This window comes from Ceratotherium simum, chromosome 22, assembly GCF_057802395.1.
Source record: "Ceratotherium simum simum isolate JZ-2026a chromosome 22, ASM5780239v1, whole genome shotgun sequence".
Taxonomy (NCBI): Eukaryota; Metazoa; Chordata; class Mammalia; order Perissodactyla; family Rhinocerotidae; genus Ceratotherium; species Ceratotherium simum.
The window spans coordinates 33,235,150-33,253,596 of record NC_141921.1 but is presented as its reverse complement, the minus strand read 5'-3'; positions in this window follow the sequence as shown (position 1 = coordinate 33,253,596).

Sequence of the window (18,447 nt, the reverse complement as noted above, 5' to 3'; positions counted from 1 at the left end):
TCAGCAAATGCGGAAAAGGAACTCGGCGTGGTCTCAGGAGGCATGGGTTGCAGTCTCCAGCTCTGCTGTTAATTCATTGTGTGATCCTAGACAAGTCCTTTCCCATCCACGTTCCTCATTTTCACCTTCTTTAAATAGACTAGATGACCTCAAAAGTCTCTCCAATAATTCTATGACATACTTCCTGTGGGCCTACCATGTACAAAGTACCTAGGGCCCAGAGAAGTGGGAGGAGGCCTTTGAAGGGAGCCCAAGACCCACACCCAGCATGGTACAGGACACAGCCAGAGACACTCTCTCCCCGCAGATGCCCTCCCACATTCTGGCACAGAGCTGCATTCACAAGCCAGGACACAGATGCGCTGAGGGCTGCTTCCTCTCTGACTGCAGCAGCATAGCTCGTCTCTTGAGACATCTCTTGTGTAAGCTCCTCATTGCCTGTGGAATAAAGGCCAAAGCCCGGGCCTGGTCCAATCTCTTCCTACCTTTACAGACACACACACACCCACACACACCCACACACACACACACACACACAGTAAAGTTTATCCAAACTTCCCCCAGCACACCCACTGCTTTCCCACGTCTGCCCCTTTGCTCATGCTCTTCCCTTGCTGTCTCATCTCAACTTACATCTCCTCCTAGTTTCCCCCAGCCAGAAGCTGACTCTCTGCTCTGAATACCCCTGGCATTGTGTTTAATTCTCATGTGGCGTGAACACATTTTGATGTATCAAATTGTCCTCTCGTTTGTTTCTTAGCACTTCCTCATTTCTTTGAGGTCAGAACCCACAAGTGTTTGTGGAGCTCAGGTTCCGATGCCAGAAAACACTGGAATCATATGCCCATGTTCTGGCCCATGTTCTGGCCCAAACTGAGCCTCCTTCTCCTCATCTGTAAAATGGGAATATTAACATAGTCCTTGTAGTGTTTGTTTTCATATTACAAAAAACACTGTGTACAAGCACCAGGCAGTGTTCCACAAACAACGTAGTTGTCATTCTGATTTTCATCATTATTATTATCATCAATATTATTTCTAGCTCCTAACACCACCCAGCACCCCTAGTGATAATCCACCCAATCATTTCATAGTGGAAGACTCTGAGGTCCTGAGAGAGGAAACGGCTCACTGACAGTGGCCCTACAGAGCACTGCCATTGGCACAGGAACCAACACTCCAGTATCGAGACCCCAGGTGGATTCTGCAAAGTCACATCTGATGCCCCAGGGTGTCTCTGTCACTCGGCACCCCTCCAAGTTGGGGACGGCTGTGAGTTCTCTTTGCAGCAGGGCTGACCCGTTTCTCCCTCCTGCCTTTTGCCTCTCGCTTTCCTTACAGAGAGACAGATCTGTTTTAAATTGCCCTTGGCATCTCTGCAGTCCTCTAGGAGAGCTGCAGCATGGGCGTTTCCAGAGTGCTAGCCTGTGGGAAGAGGGAAAGGGCTTTGGGGTTCTGATTAATTTCCTGTGCTGCGGACAGACAAATGGCTGTCCTGAAAATGCCTGGGCTGGTCCTCTGGGGCCCCTACCAAATTGCGGCTTATTTTTAGAGTAGGAGATTCAAAAATGCCACTTCCCAGGAAAAGTAGGCAAGGCCACAGGATTGCTGCAGGAAAAAAAAGGGGACCTTCTTGGAGTCCCTCCTATGTGCTGATGCTGATTTTATTATTTTGCTGCAGGAAAAAAAAGGGGACCTTCTTGGAGTCCCTCCTATGTGCTGATGCTGATTCCAAGCATTGCAAACCTTGGAAGAGAGAACCCAGGACAGACACTGGAAGTTCTGAAGACAGAACTTTCTCCCCAGGACCCAGGACCCCATCAACCATTTTATTCATTCATTCATAGCAAAAGCTTTGGCACAGGACAGATCAGGATTCAAATTTCAGCTCCACCACTTACCAGCTGTGTGATCTCGGGCTTTCAAGTCTCCGCACCTCAGTTTCTCATCTGAAAAACGGGAATAATAATAGAACCTATCTCCTACAGTGGCTGTGAGGATTAAATGAAATAACATGTGAGGGCTGGCCCCGTGGCTTAGCGGTTAAGTGCGCGCGCTCCGATGCTGGTGGCCCGGGTTCGGATCCCGGGCGCGCACCGAGGCACCACTTCTCCGTCCATCCTGAGGCTGAGTCCCACGTACAGCAACTAGAAGGATGTGCAGCTATGACATACAACTATCTACTGGGGCTTTGGGGGGAAAAAATAAATAAATAAAATCTTTAAAAAAAAAAACAAAAAACGAAATAACATGTGAAAGAGCTCAGTTCAGAGCCTGGCACCCAGTTCATGCCAGGATATGGTGGCTGCTGTTACTATCTCAACATGTCCTCTCAGTAAGGCCTCTTGTGTGCTGGCCTCTGGGCCAGAAGCAGGGATGATAGTCCTGAGCTCAAGAATCTCAGCTGGTAAAAGGAAAGGGGCAGATTTTCATGAACAGGCAAGAAAAGGTGTCTACTGGGGATTGTGAGATGAAACGGGTAAGTGTAAGTTGCAGAATTACAGGTGTAATAGGATCCCATAGTTATAACTTATAATATATGCTTAGTGTATGCATAAAAAATATGGAGACTATAGAGAACTAAATAGAAGGCTTTCACCTTTTTTTCTTTCTTTTTGCTTTGCTTTTCTCTGTGTGTGTGTGTGTGTGTATGTGTGTATGTGTAGCAAAAATTTTCAAAAAAGACTCTACTAAATGCTCAGAAGGAAGAAAGGGGATGAAAACACAGCTACAAGACACACCAGCAGTGGGCATCTGAACCAACTGTGTATACAGCCATAGAAAGTTCCACGGGTCCCATCTCATTCTTCATGGCGTTCCAGAGAAAGCCTCAGCGCGGACAATTCTCCCCTTCTCCCCACTCCCCAGCCTTTAACTTAAACTTTCAATGCTATAGCCAAAGGCAAGATTCCTAACAGAACTCCCAGGAACCATGGCAAGGCCAGTAAGAGATTTTTAAGCAGGAAGAATTCTTTTTTGCTCCCTGTCCTGTGCCCCTCCCCCACCTCTCAAAGAACAACTATGTCAGCATCTGTGCCTCCTGTGCCTCAACTCACACTTTCATTTTTCTTCATTACATCTTTCTGCAATTTAATATCTTTAGAAGGAGGATATATTACTTGGTCATCAGAAAAAAGGCAATAAAGATATACATAAAAAGAAAGCTAACCGAGCTAGGGTAGGTTCACTTTTGTTGATTTGCAAACAATAAATTATAACAACGTGGTTGAGGCCAGGGCTAAGTCTCACAGAAATCATAGAAAGTGAGAGTGGGAAGGGAAAAAATTGCCCTCAATTTCTCCTACCATCCTCCAAATGGCACGATTTTAGGTCCCCTCACATTTCAGGCCACTCACCAATAAATATATTTCATTCAGCCATCAAGAAACACTTACGGATTCTTTACTATAAACCAAACATCATCCTGGGCACTTTTCTGATACCATCTCATATAGGTTATGGGGTCATTATTCCTATCTTGCAGATTAGGAAAACAAAGTTCAAGGAGGTAAAGGAATTTGCCCAAAGTTTCACATCAGTGGGATCTAAACCAAGACCTTCACAGCATCAAAGTCCACTTCCTAAGGGTGTGGGCTGAATTCCGAAGCAAGTGAGCTGCAAACTCAGGCAGCCGTGATTGCCTGGGTGGCCCTGGCAAGTCCCTGAGCTCTTCTTAGCAGCAGTTTCCCCACCTCTGAGGGATAAGAGCATACCTGGATATTTTATGTAAGTTAAGTGCTTCGTACATTGTAACAGGTAATACAAAGGGAAGTCATTATGTCAGCTCTTCCGGGACTGAGTCTCACTCATCTTTGGGTCTCTTGGTGCTTTTCTCATTAGTGTTCACCCCGTTAATGTTTATCCCTCATTAAGGCATTTAGGACAGTCTTCCTTCCTTCCTTCCTTCTTGAACTCACATCATCCCCCCCACTGGCCTGGGGCCTCCTCAAGGACCAGAACGATGCTTATTCATTTCTGATCCCTTTCTGCCCCCAGTGCAACGCCTGGCATGCATCCCTCCATTCCTTCACTTTTTTATTTATTTCATAACAAATGGCCGAGAGCCTAACCTGTGCCAGGCACTGCACAGACTGTAAGACAGCAAAGGTCCATGCCTTCTTGGAGCTTGACTGGTGGGGAGGATAGACAAGACAACATTAAATACAACTCATCACTTCATAACAATTGCATGAAGTGCCACGCAGTATCAGGCCACGTGCTATGAGGGCTTGCGGGATGCGGAGCGGGGACCTGACTGAATCCAGGACACAGGGAAGGCTTCCTAGAGGAGGTGGCCTTGAGGCTCAGAGAGGTTAAGAAATTTGCTCAAGGTCACACAGCTGGTAAGTGGAAAGGCTGGAATTTTAACCTGGAACGCCTGGCTCCAAAGTCCATGCTCTGTCTACTAGAAAACGCTGTCTTTTTTCTCCTCCGTCTTATCTTTCCCTGGCTCTTATTGGTGAGAAGGGAATAAGGTCTGTCTAATACTGGATGCTCTAAAGCAATGTTTTCCCAGCTTTGGGGATCAGGGACCCCTTTGAGAATCTGGTGAAATCCATGAAGCCTCTCCCAGGAACTACGTGTATACAGACAGACCCACAAAACCTTGCCCACAATTTCAGGGGGTCATAGGCATCCTGAGGCCCAGGTTTGGAACTCACACCAGGGAGGACCATAGGACCTTATAGTAAGATTCTCAGAACCTCAGAAAGAGACACCAGGGCCCCACGGGGACCTCAAATCCCAGACAGACCCCAGGACTCTACAGAAAGATTCTCAAGATCCAGGAGAATGATCCTGGGATCCTGTAGAGACCCCAAGTCCCTCCGGAGTAACCAGAGGGCCCTGCAGAGAGGTTCTCAAGATGCTACAACTGCAGAGGCACCTCAGGCCCTCATAAAGTCCGAGTCCCCACAGAGGGACCCGTGGGCCTTGGAAAGCTATGGTTCTTAACCCTTTTGGAGTCACTGACACCTTTGAAACTCTGAAGAAAAATGCAACACACAACATGTGACACACAAAATCAAGGGGTTCACAGGCCTCCGGGAGGCCATCAGTAGCCCCCAGATTCAGACCTCCTGTTCTTGAGCTTCCACGAGAACCCCCCGAGCCCCTCAAGAAGCTGGACCAGGACCACAGACTCAAGGCACAAACTTTAGAGTCACACAGACCCCGGGGGGGCTCCGGGCCCTGCCGGTTCCTAGCCATGACCTTGGACCACTCACCTACACACCCTCAGGCCTCAGCGGCTCACCTCCCAAAGGAGAGGGTCGGACACCTCTCCCTCCCCAGCCCAGCCGCGGCGGCGCGGGCTCCGTGCCGGGCGGGCGATGGCGCCGGGGGTACCCAGCCTGCGCTCCGGCCGCCGGGCACCGCGCTGCAGCGCGCGCACCAAGCGCCCCGGGGCAGCCTGCGCGGCGGGCGGGCGGCGGGACGCGCGTTTGCCGCAGTGACAGCGCCGCGCGCCGCGGGCCTGGGGAGCCGGCGGGCCGCGCGCGCTCGGCCTTTCCCACCCACCGGGCAGGGCGTTCCCGCCGGCCGGCTTCCTGCAGGCCGGGGCAGGGAGGAGGGACGGCGCTGAGGGGCCGCCGGGCCTGGCAGGCCTGGTTCCTGGCTTTCTCTCCGCGTTTCCTGGGCAGGACCGGCCGGGGGATGGGACCCAGCGCGAACCTCCTTCCCCGGGAGCGCAGCCAGGAAATCGCGTCCTTGTTCACGCAGGTCCCTCCTCTGTTCGCTGCTTGCCGTCCACAATCCTTTTGTCCTTAAAGTGGGTATGATGCGACCCGCTCACCCCGCGAGGAAGCCGCGAGACGAGCTGGCAGACCCCCAGACCCCACACAGCAAGATTCCAACTCCATGATGTAAGTTTACTAACTCCATCCCACGGATGAGAAAACTGAGGCTTAAAAAAATGAAGTGACTTACCCAAAGTCATCATAAAAATATTACTACGAATAAATGAAGTGCTTACTACATACCAGGCACTGTGCTGCAAATGCTCTAAATATAATGGTGCCGTTGAGTCCTCAGAATCTGTGAAGATAACTATTGTCCCTATTTTATAAATGAAGAAACTGAGAACCAGAGAGGCCAAGTGGTTTCTCCAGTGTCTCACAGCTACAAAGCAACAGAGCTAGGAATTAAACTCTTGTCTCCTGTTGCCAGAGCTCAGACCATTCCACAATCCTGCTTCCCAGATGCCCCGCTTCGGCTCATTACAGTTGAGCATCCTGAGGGCCAGACCCTTGTCTCGTTTGTTTTGGGTCCCCAAACCCCGCCTGGAACATGGCACAAAATAGGGGCTCAGAAATGACTATGGAGCCCAGCACAGAAGCTCAAAGTTAGAGGACTGGTAGGAGGCATCTAGCTTGACTCCTTCTAGAACCTTCAGCTGAGTGAAAATTCAACCTGTGTTTGAAAACTTCCTATCACGATGAACTCTCTCCCATAATAGCCCATTCCCCTGTTGGATAAACAAAATGTTTGGTCTAAAATGTATATACTTCTTTTTGCTCACGGTTCCTTGTAAAAAAAGGAAGCCCATTGCCGTCCTCCCAGCCACAATGTGCATTGCATGGTATTCTTAGCCATTTTATAAGAATAGATGGCTCAATAATTTTAAGTTCCTTGTGAACTGGAACTCTGTCAGCTGTTCACCAAAGATGTTCCCCTTGCACGTGTAGAGTTGTTTCGGAGAAAAGCAGAGAAAAATTCAGTCTCACTCCGTCGGTTGTCTGAATGGGGCGTACATTGAGCTAACTTCTTTCGTATTGAGGGACCAAGATTTCAGGATTCTCTATGACAGCAGCGAGCACAACTTAACTAACACTGGGACTAATTTGGGTTCATTGTTATGTCCTCTGCACCAGGGAGCACAGTGCTGGTCACACGGAAGATGCTCGAATGCCATCCAGCCAGCACCAACTGTGTCCAGGTGGCTCACCCGGTCGGAAATAGTCTCTGTTCATGTCATTGGTGCGTTATGTCCTGCCTGTTCCGAAAAGGGTTTTGAGGTGATTTCCACTGCAGCTTCAAGCCTATTTGATGGATAATTAAAGAGCAAGAATCAAGGGGTAATGAAAGCCTGGACCACAGGCCAGTGAGGAAGGAGGGAAGAAAGATGAAAAATTGACTAATTATAGCAGAAATGCTAGGCTAACTTTTCTAAGGATAGCAACTATAACAGAGCAACAAACATAGCTCTGAGTTTCCCGGCAGTCAAAGCAAAGAAGGAAACAGGATGAGTTACGAATTACATGGGAAGTAGTAAACACGTGATTAAGTGCAGACCCCCGAGCCACACTGTGTTGTTCTGAAGCCCATCCCTACCACTTACTAGTCTTGTGACTTTAGGCAGTTACTTCTCTATGCTTCTGTTTCTTCACGGGGATGATATAATCATAAAACCCCTCTCTTAGGTCATTGGGAAGATTAAATGAGTTAAGGCATATTCAGTTCTTATAACAAGCCTGTCACAGGGTGAACTCTGTGTAAGAATTAGCTATTGCTATAGTCTGATTGGAAGAATCAGGTCAGTGATTTGGGAGACAAATTTTTCCCTGCACTAAACTCCCCGAGGAATGTATTATTAAGGGACCCCAACTAAAGCAACGGACTGTGCCTCAGTTACTTTCACGACAACTGCTGCGCCCTGTGTCACGTTCTCTTATTGGCTCTTGGCTCAGACAAGCCTTGGCATTCTACTCACTGGGTAATTCTGGGGGCAGGTCTGGGGGGCCCCAGGAGCCTTTCTGATGGCCTGTCCTCAGGGCAGGTAAGGGTTGTGGGGAGGAGCAATGGGGCTGGTGTCAGACAGACCCAGGTACATTTGTTAACCTCTTCAAGCCTCAGTTTCTTTGTCCACAGCAAGGACAATAACAAACAGACCCACCGAAGAGAGTTGCAGAACATGGCAGAACATATACATAACACCTACAACAACCGATTCTATAGGAAGCCCGCAGTACACGCGCACCCACAAAACAAGGAAGAAACCGACAATAAAACAGGGAACCTCACCTGAGACCCCTGGAAAAAGGAGAGTAATTTTTAGTGCTTCCAAAAGTGGCACAGAAGTGGTGCATTTCCTGCAGAATGTGGCCCTGAGCTGACCAGAGCATCCTTTTCTTGCTGCTGGCTGGAATTCCCTTGGCCAAATTCAGTGTGATGTGGAGCCCAGGCTGGCCCATTGTGGGAGCCACCCTGGCCGGGAGAGGAGCCACAGAGCCAGCATGACCACCGTGCCACAGCAGCTGACTCTGTGAGCGGAATTGAGGACCAGAAGTTCCTCCTGGGGCTTCCACATGTTGGTGCCTCCCAGATACCCAGCGCTGTGCTGAGCTTCACACACGTGACCCTGCCCAGCCCCCACAACAGCTTCAAGGGGCGAGCCCAATTCACAATCACATTTTACAGATGAGGAAACTGAGGATCAGAGAAGCAAAGTGACCTGTCCACAGTCACACAGCTAAGAAGCAGCAGAGCTGGGACATGAAAGGGATGTGTCTAATGCTAGTATGTGTTGCTAACCATTAGACTACACTGCCTCTCCCCTCCAACCTGACCTGGGATCTTGTCTCTCTCATTAGCCAACCTCTCTCTTCCTAGACTGTCTTTTTTCCTCAAGGATCTTTTAGGAAACACCTGCTGCCTGGCCCCAGGGCAGCCCCTTACCCTGTGGAAACTATCTCATGGGTGGAACAAGTGTCACAGGGGTGCTTCAAGCTGATGGGAAGATCTGAGTAGATGGAAAATCAGCCACCGTCGCCGTCGCCCGAGTCTAGCCCGCAGCTCCTATTTGCTCAGCTTCCTGGTTGGTCTCTCTGCCTCCCAGCTCCCCCACCTCCATTCCTCCCTTCACACACAGCCTGAGTAATTGCTCTCCACACTTATCTAACCAAGTCATTCCCCTGCTGAATAATCTTCAGTAGCTCCCTGGTGCTCCCGGGATAAAGTTCAAAGTCAGTAGCTTGGTTTAGCCCCCCAAGGCCCAGCCTACTTCTCCGACCCTCTCTTTCCTCTCAGGCATCCTTAGCCCCCATGGCCCCAGACATTCACAGTTCCCAGCCTCAGAGCCTTTGCACATGCAGTTCCCTGTGTGTTTGAGATGAATAAACACATGAATGAGCTGCCAGGCCTAAGCTGGGCCGCGAGGCTGTCAGATCCCATTGCCTCACCTTCTCCAGGTGCTGGCAAAGACTCCCTACCCTCTGATGGAGACTTCCCTGCCAGGGGGAGTTGCCCTCCGTCCACCTGGAAAAGGGACCAGTCAGGAAAAGAACACCAGCAGCTCCGGCTTTGCGTAGAGCCCTGGGAAATGAGGGCCTTATCTTGCTCCCATTCTATGTGTCAGAGGCTAGGTGTTGGGGGGCAACACGATAAAGCCGCCAACAGGAGCTAGATTTCCTACCTGGTCTGTATGGTGCCTGTGTCCCAGCTTTGAATAGCTACCCCACGCTCTCTCCTTGGGGGAGGCAGAATTCACCTCTGTATATGCATATGACACAAGCAGTTGCCCGACTGCTGTCCCAGAGCAGGCCCAGTCTTCCCACCTCACCATTCCCACTTGCGAAGGAAAATCGCTCTGCAAGAGGAAGGCGCCCGCCCACCTTTGATTTCCGCGCCTTTCTCTGGTGCCCCTGCGCCACCTGGTGGCCATACCCGGAATAGACAGGATTTCTGCCCACATCTCTGAGGAAGGAGGCCTGGGGTAGACCCACTTAGCAAAATTCTCCAGGGTGGCATCTTCATCTCACTCTACATCCCTCCTAGGGCCCCAGGGCTCTTCTGCACCTGAGGTTCTGAGAAAGGCAGAAGCTGATTCTGTCGCACTGTGGAATCTCAGGTCTGTCACTACCCTTCTCTGGGCTCAGGTTCCTCATCTGTACAAAAGGGTAGGAGGAGATTGAACCCTACCATGTCTGATGTTCTAGGATCTATGTCTACAGTCCACTGAGTGATCTGTGACTCTGCCTTCTTCCTTTTATCAGTGGGAAAAATGTAAATTCCAGGAGGACCAGGAAGTTGTTGGCTTGTTTGCTCTCTATCCCAAGTGCATATACCAGTGCTTCACACATAGAAGATGCTTGATTGGGCTTGGGGCTGCATTAACAGAAGGACCGTATGCACAGTGAAGGAGGTGATAGTCTGACGCTTGATAGGGCTTGGGGCTGCATTAATAGAAGCACCATGTATACAGTGAAGGAGGTAATAGTCTTTCTGCCTGTGTCTGGAGTCTTGTGTTCCATTTGGGATCAGACCTTTGAATGGGACATGGAGAAAGTATAACTCATCCATAAGAGGATGAACAAAATGATGGCTGAGGGGGGACCACAAAACCACATTTTACGGGGAACAGTTGAAGAAGCTAGAATCTTGACTCTGGTATAAAAAAGACCCAAGGGGTACATGTGTCTGCCTTCAAACATCTGAAGAGGGCAAGAGGGCATCAGGGGAAGAGAACCGGGAGGACTAAGAATTAGGGCTGCTACTTCAGGGGGACAGATTTTTCTCCCCTTGAAACCAAAAGAAGCTTTCAGTCTGAGCTAGATAAAGGACAGACCTGCATTTGAATCTCAGCCTGTCCCTAACTTGTTTTGTAACCTTGGGCAGGTTCCTTTATCACGTTAAGCCTTGGTTTTCTCATGTATAAATGGGTATAATATGGAGCACGCAGGACTGTTGTGAGGACAGAATGATATAGAGTATTTTTAAAGTCCCTAGTGCCTGGTTAGTGCTGCCTGAGTGTAGCTATGGTTACAAAAATAGAAAGGTGGTGAGCACTCTGTCACTGGTCATGTGAGCAGAGGCTCGAAGATACTTTGTAGGAATACTAAGAGGTCAAGCAAGTAGAGGGAGTGTGGCTCAGGGAGGAGGTGTGAGCTAGTGGCTGGCAGTACTGGCTCTTGGTCACGTTGACTAGAGGTGAATCTGGGCTTTACCATTTACTTGCTGAGAGACCTTGTGCAAATTACTTAACCTTTCTGAGCCTCAGTCTCCCCATCTGCAAAATGGGGATAATAGTAGTTCCCACTTCACCGAGTTGTTGTTGGATCAAGGAGGTAAAGAAGTGGAAATGTGTGAGCGGCTGCTCTGATGCTAGTGATCTGATTGGGGTTGTCCTGGCTGACTTTGAATGTCCCCTCCCATCTGATAGCCTCCAGGTCTGGGATCCCAGCTCCTGCTCTTGGGAGAAAATGCAGGGAGCCCTGGGAAGCAGGTCAATGCACTGTCCTCAGACCCCTAGATGCAGAGGACTGCTGGCATCTGGCCCTCGCCAGTGGCAGTGAAAACAGGGCGCGCTCCCTTCCCCTCCCCCAGAAGCAGCCCTGCCTGTGACACCTGAGGGAGCTGAGGGGGCGGGGCACAGGATGGTTACAGGACAGGCACGGTGGAGGACGGGCTGGCTGGCTTTCTAATCTGCTCGTGCACTTTGGTCCCCAGATAAACCGCGAGCCCTGTGAGGAATCCAGCTGCTGTAGCACAGGGTACGGAAACTAGCCAACAGTATAGGGAGGGGCAGAGGTTGCCAACTGGTGGCCCAGGGGCCGGATCTGGCTCACAGGCTTGTTTTGTGGTCTGCAGAGTTGCCCAGAGTTGTGTTTGTTTTTTTAATTAGTTGTCAATATTTAAAAATAAGAGGATTGCACAGAAAATCCAGATTCCTTACTCTCAGAAATCAGCAGAGCTGGCACATTTCAGCCGGCACGAGTCAATTGGAAACGGGTAGTGGCTGCCACCTTTACTAGGGCACGTGAGCTCCAGTCACCAGAGTCCCACCCCTCCCTATCGTACCACACTCAGTCTGCTGCGCTCACTTGTGAATGGCCCCTACAGTCCCTTGAGTTTGTGATTCCAGGGAGAGAGCACTGGCTTTGCAATATACAGGGACAACAGGACAAATCTCAGCCTGGTTACGTGACTCATTAGTGGTCCAAGCTCCACTTCCCTGTCTGCAAGAGGGGGCTAAGGACTTGGACTCCTCCCACGGCTGATGAGGATTTTAAAAGATTTTATTTATTCAGTTTTTTCCCCCCAAAGCCCCAGTAGATAGTTGTATGTCATAGGTTCACATCCTTCTAGTTGCTGTACGTGGGACTCGGCCTCACGTTGGACGGAGAAGTGGTGCCTCGGGGCGCTCCCGGGATCCGAACCCGGGCCGCCAGCATCAGAGCGCGCACACTTAACCGCTAAGCCACGGAGCCGGCCCGGCTGATGAGGATTAAATAAGAAAATGTCTGTAGAGCACCAGGAACACAGTAGGTCCTCAACAAAGATTCCTCCTGAGTAACCTGTGGCCTGGTCTCATTCAATCACATCCCCCCATTTTGAATGCCACAGTGTTGGGCACAGTGCAGGCCCCAGCCACCCTGTGAGGCTGGCGTGATTGTTACCACATTGTACCCACCCGAGCCGAGGCAGAGAGAGACATGAAGCAAGTACATGGAGGAACTGGGAGAGGTAGCCCGGTCTGTCCGATTCCCAAACCTGTGCTTTTTCCACCACCTTCCACTGCCCCTCACGGCCACATGCCATTTTGGCCCTGACTACGTCCACTGGGGCTAAGAGCGTGGATTCTGGGTTATAACTGCATGGCTCACGTTCTGGCTCCACCACTTAACTAGCAGTGTGACGCTGGCAAATTATTTAATATCGTGGGAATTCCAGTTCTTTATCTGGAGGATAATAAAAGGACCAACTTTATGCAGGTTAAATGAGTTAATGCTCATAAAATGCTTAGGGCACTACCTGGGTGCACAGTAAGAACTCAAAAGATGCTAGCTATTATTATCATTAATTGAGCACTGGCTGTGTGCCAGGTACTAAGAGTGCAAAGATCAGTGAGAGTCCCTGCAGGGCTCATGGTCTGATGAGAGATCATAGGTCAGAGGGACATGTGCTGTAAGGGAGACTGGCTGTGAAAGCAAGAGGGGGGTGACAGTTATTTTATGTGTCAACTTGTCTGGGCCACAGTGTCCAGATATTTGTCAAATATTATTCTGGGTGTTTCTGTGAGGGTGTTTTTGGATAAGATGTACATTTAAGTCAGTGGACTTTGAAGAAAGCAGATTGCCCTCCATAATGTGGGTGGGTCTCATCCAATCAGTTGAAGGCCTGGATAGAATAAAAGGGCTGACCTTCCCTAAGCAAGAGGGAATTCTCCAGAAGATGGCCTGTGGATCACCATTGCCTCTTCCTGGTTCCTGCCTTGGGACTCAAAGAGCAACTCTCTTGTCTGAATCTCCAGGCTATCAGACTCCCCATCAGATTTTGGACTCACCAAGCCTCCACAATTGTGTGAGCCAATTCCTTGAAACAAATCTCTTTCTCTCTATATATATGCACATCCTATTGGTTCTGTTTCTCTGAAGAACCCTAACTAATACGGGGAGGGGGTACCGGTACCTCTGCAAGAGGAGGTACCTTATTATGCCTGGCAATGCTGGCCCAGAGAAGGTCATCCCAGGGCTCCGACTCTGTCCCCAGTGGATGTAACAGTTCTTTAATGATTGGGATGCATTTACTCGGAGGATCCCACAAAGCTGGTAGGGACAGCACGTATAGAGGCTGACGGAATCAAGATTCACAGACTGCTCTATCTGCAGAATGACGTGTAGGAACCTACAAAGAGAAATGTAACACGGGTCAATGAAAAGGCCTCCCCTTGGATTCAGTTGTGCAGATAGAGAATCAGGGGCCAGGAGGTGGGAGAGGGCAGCCAGCTTAAAAGCACCAGGTGTGGGCAAGATTTAGGGCTTTTAGTTTGACGCTAAGTGCAATATGGCCCGATTCCTTCCTGAGTTATTTAAGAGAAGAAAGGCTGACAGGGCATGAGGCTGACCAGCCGAGGAGGCACAGCCCTGGCCTCCAGTTTCAGAAGGGCAGGATGGGGACGGGCAGGTGGAAGTTACTGGAAATCAGATTTGGACCCAGTGGGAAGAACAATCCAAGCTGACCAAAGACGGACTGGATGTCTCACAGGCACTGACCTCTCTGTCACCAAGAATGTTCCAGCAGTCATCCCTTCTGCATGATGTAATTGAGAGAAAGAGCCTGCACTTTGGATGGGACAGACCTCGATTCAAACTGGTGAGTGTCAGTGTGACCTCAGCTGAGCCGCCCTCTCTGAGCCACCGTTTTCTCTACCGCCAAAGGCGCCCACAGACTCAGGGAGGGCTCGTGCTGCGTTGGAAACCCCTGGGTCGCCTCTGAAAGCAGCCCACGAACATAAGCCGTTCATCACACCTGCTGGCTCACCCTGAAACATCCTCTGGCCGTCCTCACTTCTGTGTCCAGGGCCCCAAGCCTGTGCCAACCTGAGCTGCCATCCAAACTACGGGAGGGCAAGGCAGCAAGAGACAGGCGTGTCTCCCTGGTATCTGTTAGGATGCCTTCAGCAGCAAGTGACAGAAAAATCCAGCTAACAGTGTTTACACCATAAGGATGGTTACTGCTCACTTCACAGGAAATCTGAGACAGGCAGTCCAGGGAAGCTTCAGAGCCTCAATGATGCAGTCGAGGAACTGGGCTTCCTCTTCCCCTCTGCCCGCCTCAGGGCATCTGCAGTGTTCTGCAGGATCACAGGATGGCTGCCCAAGCTTCCCATCCTCTCAGGACTGCTCCCAAGCAGGAAGACCTTTTTTTCCTTGCATGTCTCTCTTTTCCTGCAAGGAGTATCTTTCCCAAAGCCCCCAGCCAACTTCCCCTTACATCTGGCATGACCAACTTGTCCCGGTTCGCCTAGTACTCTCCCAGTTTGCACTGAAATTTACAGGTCCTGGGAACCCCCTTGTCCCTGGCAAATCTGGTGGGTTGGTCTCCCTACTTGCATCCCATTGGCCAGAACAAGGTCATATGTCCATCCCTTGACCAATCCCTAGTAAAGGGAATGGAAGTACCCAGATGGCTTAAACCAATCAGAATTCACCTCCTGGGGGACTAGGCGTGTTGCCATTTGAACTGATCTGGGCTTCTGTGAGCAAGGAAGGGGATCGGTTGCTAGGTCGGCACCCTGCAGTGTCTGCCACACTTGCATTTATCAGAAATTAGCAGCGTCCTGTCCTAGACAAGGCGCGGCTCTCCCCCGTCATCCTGCATCGTCACCATCATGCTGTGTATGTGCTTGTGACTAAGTGTGAAAGAATTAGGAGCATGACAAGGATGTTGGGGGAGGGGGAAAGGGTGGAGGATAAAAGCCCCAAGTACAGACTTCCTCTGTGGTCCTGGGAAACAAGTTTATTATTAATTTGACCTTCATGTGGCCTAATTAAAGTGCAGATCTCCAGGCATGATATCCAAATGGGCAGCTTTCAGGCAATAATAACAAAGACCAGAAAACAGCTGGTCTTTCTCCTAAGCTGGCCTGTCTTTTGACTGTCACCATGGAGAGACTGTGGAGGAGGGGGCATCTGAGCAGAAGGACAGAGGGGCTGGGCCGTGTACAGGCTAAGGGGTCAGCCCCAGCCCTGGCTCCTTGGGGACACTGGGGTCACCCAGCCTCCTCAGTCACCTCCTGCCTCAGCTACACACAGGACAGAGCTGCTCCAAGTCTGACCAAGTCTACCTGACACCAAATCTCATGATCTGTGAGGTTCCAGTCCCAGGGCCAGTCACCTTCTCTCACAACTTTAAAGACAAAGACATTGAGAATAAGTCATTTGTAAACCTGGAAATAGTGTTCCATTCATTCCTTCATTCAAACAAATATTTATTGAGCATTTTCTATGTGCCGGGCACTGTGGTGTGGCTGGGGATAAACAGCGAACATGACCAATAAGATCCCCAGCCTCAAGAAGCTGACATTCTGGAGGTGGCAGACAGACAAGAAGCAAGAACTAATACATATATATCGTCATCAATAATAAGTATAATAAAAAATAAAGTCAGAGAAGGGCAAAGAGAATGACAAGGTCGATGGGGGCAGGGTGGCCGCTCTTCTAGATCAGGGGTCTGCAAACTACAGCCTACAGCTGCCACCTATTTTAGTAAATAAAATTTTATCGGAATACAGCCAAACTTGTTTATTTGCATATTGTCTATGGCTCCTTTCACGCTGCAATGGTAGAGCTGAATAATTACAACAGAGATGATATGACCCACAAAGCTGGAAATACTTACTAACTGGCCCTTGAAAAAAGTTTACCATTACGAGATACCATTTCACACCCACTGGAACAGCTATAATCAAGAAGACAGATATAACAAGTACCACTGAGGATGTGGACAAACTGGAACCCTCAAGCACTGCTAATGGGAATGTAAAATGGTGCAGCCACTTTGGGAAACAGTCTGGCAGTTCCTCAAAAAGGTAAATATAGAGTTACTGTAGGACCTGGCAATTCCACTCGTAGGTATGTACCTGAGAAATGAAAGTATATGTCCACCCAAAAACTTGTACAAGAATGTTCATAGCAGCATTATTCCTAATAGGCAAAAAGAGGAAACAACCCAAATGTCCATCAATGGATGAATGGATAAATAAAACATGGTATACAATGGAATATTATCTGGCATTGAAAAGAAATGTAATAGTGATATCTGCTACAATATGGATGAACTGTGAAAACATTATGCTCAGTGAAAGAAGCCAGCTGTAAAGGACCACATACCGTATGAGTCCATTTTTATGAAACATCCAGAACAGGCAATCCACAGAGACAGAAAGTAGACTGGTGATCGCCTAGGGCCAGAGGGGCTGGGGAGTGATGGCTACAGGGTGCAGGGTTTCTTTCTGGGGTGATGAGAATTGATTGTGGTGATGGTTACACAATTCTGTAAACATCCTAAAAGGCATTGTACACTTTAAATGGTGAATTGTATGGTGTATGAATTATATCTCAATAAAGTTTTTTTGTTTTTTTTTTCTGTGAGGAAGATCAGCCCTGAGCTAACATCCGTGCTAATCCTCCTCTTTTTGCTGAGGAAGACCGGCTCTGAGCTAACATCTATTGCCAATCCTCCTCCTTTTTTTTCCCCAAAGCCCCAGTAGATAGCTGTATGTCATAGTTGCACATCCTTCTAGTTGCTGTATGTGGGACGTGGCCTCAGCATGGCCGGAGAAGCGGTGCCTCGGTGCACGCCCGGGGTTCAAACCCGGGCCGCCAGTAGCGGAGCGCGCGCACTTAACCGCTAAGCCACGGGGCCGGCCCTGGTAAACCTTTTAAAAACAACTTTATTGAGGGCTGGCCCCGTGGCTTGGTGGTTAAGTGCACGCGCTGTGATGCTGGTGGCCCGGGTTCGGATCCCGGGTGTGCATCGAGGCACCACTTCTCCGTTCATCCTGAGGCTGAGTCCCACATACAGCAACTAGAAGGATGTGCAGCTACGACACACAACTATCCACTGGGGCTTTGGGGGGAAAAATAAAATAAATAAAATCTTTAAAAAAAATAAAAATAAAAAAAAGGAATAAAAGGTTTACCAATCTTTGTTCTAGATAGTCAGGAAAGGCCTCTGAGGAGGTAGCATTTGAACTTCTTTTGTAATTGGCTCAAAGCTCTCAAATTGTAACAGATGGCACCTTACTCAGCACTTACGTGCCAGGCATTTTACGTGTGAGAAGCGTTTTACAACACTACCTAATTTAATCCTCACAAAAATCCTTAGATACTAGCTTAGATACTAACAAAGCCATTTAACAGTTGAAGAAACTGGAGAGGCTGAGTGACTTGTCCCAGGTCTCACAGCTAGTGAGTGGTAGAACTGGGATTCAATTCTGCGTGTCTCCGACTTCAAAGCCTGTGCCCTTCGCCGTTGAGCAACATAGTACGTAATTCCCTGTCCAGCCTCTGAATTCCTGATCTTTCCCAAATCAGGAAGATGGCCCAAAGTAACATGGAGGAGATGGGAGAGATCATAGCCTTGAAGGAAGATAGGAACGGGCACACCAGGTGCAGAGGAAAGCAACGAGCATGCTGACAGGTGTCTCTGGCCTCAGGGAGGGGCCTCACAGTGTGAGCAAGACACCAACTCGGTGGTTCCCAAACTTTAGAGGCACAGAAATCTCCTAGTACAAGAAGTGGGAGAGGGGCTTATTTAAAATGCAGACTCCTGGGCCTCACGCCACAGATTCTGATTTAGTGGATCTGAGTTGGGGACCAGGAATCCAATGTCAACAAGCTCCCTAGCAGACTAATGCAAATGGTCCAGGGATGACACTGTGAGAGGCCCAGCAGAAACCTGAAGGTCAGCACAAGACTTCTCTGGGTATCCCCCCCAATCTTTCCCTCCCTGCCTGATATCCCATATTCCTGGCTCTCATTCTTCTTCCCGTGCCCAGAGACGCCATTAAGCATTACAGGCCTCCCAGGCTCTGTTCCTGCTCTTTTTTCCACCCGGCCTGACCTTCCCTACCTTCCTTCGCGCTGCTCCACCTCCCCCAGGAGGCCTCACCACATCTCCCCTTCCTTAGCCTGTCATCCCACAAGGGCTCATCTTTTGGGAGGCTGC